Raw genomic sequence first — 2,541 nt, forward strand, 5'->3', positions numbered from 1 at the left:
AAGAGATATATGTTGCACCATGTGTCTTTCTGCTTCCACGCTTTGCAATCCTTGCAAAAACAGGAAGCGAAAAAAGAACAATAAAACTAATTTTATTACACGAAAAAAAATGTCTATGTTACGAAGGGAGACAAAAGAGCGTGGTCCAGCGTACAGAAATTTATTTTTTCGCGCTGCGATGTGCAGCACACGGAGGAAACAGAATATTGCCACGTAGCCAAGAACGACGCAAAGCTTTTCTGAACGCAGCGAGCTAGCGAGCTCCTGCACTACCAGAGACTAGAATGAAACACAAACGTCGAAGAAGCAGTCCGCAGTGTGACGTGCACAGATGAACGTCGATAAAGTGAGTTGCGCGGCGTTTGCTACGCATGTATTACTCTCGGAACGTTATAAATTTCAGATCCATGGAAATAGGATCGAGAACATTGTCCAAGAAACAAAAAATCAAGTTAGCGAGAAGGTGGCACCCTTTCCATATCAAACAATATTGCCCGACGGCACGTACGATAAAAGAGCAAACCGGCGCTCCGGTTGAAATGCCACATAAAAAACGGAAGTGGCCACGTGCGGTTAAAAAAACAAACAAAACGAACCCTAAGGGACAATTCACAGAAATATGAAAAGTAAAAGCACAAGGACGTCCCAAAGCTATTTTACACGCGAGCCTGAGCGCAAGGTAATACAAGTTTGCACATACATAATGAAGCACCGCTACAACCTGACTGATATGACAAAAATCCGGCTTTAAGTTAGCCTTGTACAATTCTAGGTCCACGATGCTCTCAAAAGGGTGCATTGCTTTTTCTATTTTTACACACAGTGCATTTCCACACACTGTCGAAGTTGAAATATCCCGTTGCTCCATTTCTCACGCAGCTGCCCGTCGCTCGGTCAACAGAACAAGGAAACATTTTCTGTGGTATCGTTGTACAAAGAACGACATCCCAGGACGCAACACATGTTCGGCATCGTCGTTGAACTACTTAAGTCGCATTACAAGAGCGCGATATGCACGTTACATTTTTTTCCCGCACATAACAAACACAACTCGCCGCGGCTCCGCCGTTCGAGCCAGCGCAACGAAGCCCGAGGAGTGACCTCAGTGAGAGGGTGGCGCCACCGCGCGGCGGCCAAACGCAGCATATGAAGCTCTCCCATTGAGTTACGGAGCAGTTTCGTGACCAGTAAAGGACTCTGCTACAAGTGACGACGAGGATGGGATACGCACCGAGCTTCCAAAATGAATTCGCCCGACGTGCACAGCAAAACCGTCGGCACGTTGCCGGAGTTCCAGCCGGACAGCGGTAATTTCGAGGTGTACTTGGAACGCTTCGAATTGTTCGCTGCCGCCAATGACATCGCTGCAGAGAAGTAACTGCAAGTCTTCTTAACGGCCATAGGGGAAACCGCCTATGTGACGCTCCGGAGCTTACTGCTGCCCACCGGCCAAGGCATCGTACGTGGAAGCGGTGAGTGTCCTGACGAAACATTACACTCCAAAACGTTCACTGGCCGCCGAACGCTATCGCTTTAACCAACGCCAACAAGCGCCACATGAAAGCGTTGCAGACTTCATTGTGGAATTGAAGAAGCTGGCTTCGACATGCGAGTTCGGCAATTTCCTGAACGACGCTCTGCGGGATCGGCTGGTGGCGGGATTGCGCACTGAAGCCGTCCGCTGCAGGTTACTGGCCCTTCGGGACGAAGAAATCACGTGGGAGCACGCGTGCAAGGTCGCCATCGCCATGGAAGCAGCGAGCCAGGACATGAAAGGGATGCTGCAACCAAACAAGTCGGGAGCATCTTCTGACAGTACGGAAGTGTACTGGTAACGAGGGACGCAGAAATCTCCGCCAAAAGGAAAACCAAGCAAGACGGGACGAAGAAAAACGAGCCCTGCTAAGAAGGCATCGCAAGGGACTAAAACGAGCTGTCACCGAGGTGCAGGACACCAGCCTCCTGTGAGTTGCCCTTTTTTGACTAGTGACTGTTTAAAATGTAAAAAGAAGGGTCACATCGCGAAAATGTGCAAAACAAAACTTGTGCATTGTGTAGAGCCGCAGGAGGATAGAGAGTTGCGTACTTTGGGTCACGTGAACCGTTCCGACACACCCCCATTTAGAGTAAACGTTACGATAAATGGGAAGGTAGTTCCTATAGACATTGATGCGGGTGCGGCCGTGTCGATTATTTCGGAAGTAGAGTGGGCGAGACACTTTCCTAATGCCAGTTTCACGCAAGAGGATGTGAAATTAATGACGTACAACGGTACGCCTGCCGCTGTTGCGGGAGTAGCCGACGTAAAAGTCGAGTATCAAGGACAGTGTTTCGAATTGGCTCTGGTTATTGCCAAATAGGCTGAAGGGGCAAGGATTCCTACGCTGTTTGGCCGAAATTGGCTTTCAAAGATAAAACTCCACTGGCGTGAGGTTTTTTCCGTGCAGGCATTGGAAAGGGAAACGCCCCTCACTGAAATGTACCGGGATGTATTTAATACTGGTTTTAGTGCTATCAAGGGTTTCAAAGCAAGCATTGTAC

At 48.9% G+C, this 2,541-nt stretch overlaps 1 pseudogene; it reads left to right on the forward strand.

Annotated features, from left to right (window-relative positions):
• Positions 1-1,243: 1,243 nt before the first annotated feature.
• Positions 1,244-1,904, forward strand: LOC144158141 (uncharacterized; annotated as a pseudogene).
• Positions 1,905-2,541: the final 637 nt, after the last annotated feature.

The sequence above is a fragment of the Haemaphysalis longicornis genome, unplaced genomic scaffold (genome assembly GCF_048455015.1).
Source record: "Haemaphysalis longicornis isolate Haplotype H1 unplaced genomic scaffold, Haemaphysalis longicornis Haplotype H1 scaffold_1, whole genome shotgun sequence".
NCBI classification, from domain to species: domain Eukaryota; kingdom Metazoa; phylum Arthropoda; class Arachnida; order Ixodida; family Ixodidae; genus Haemaphysalis; species Haemaphysalis longicornis.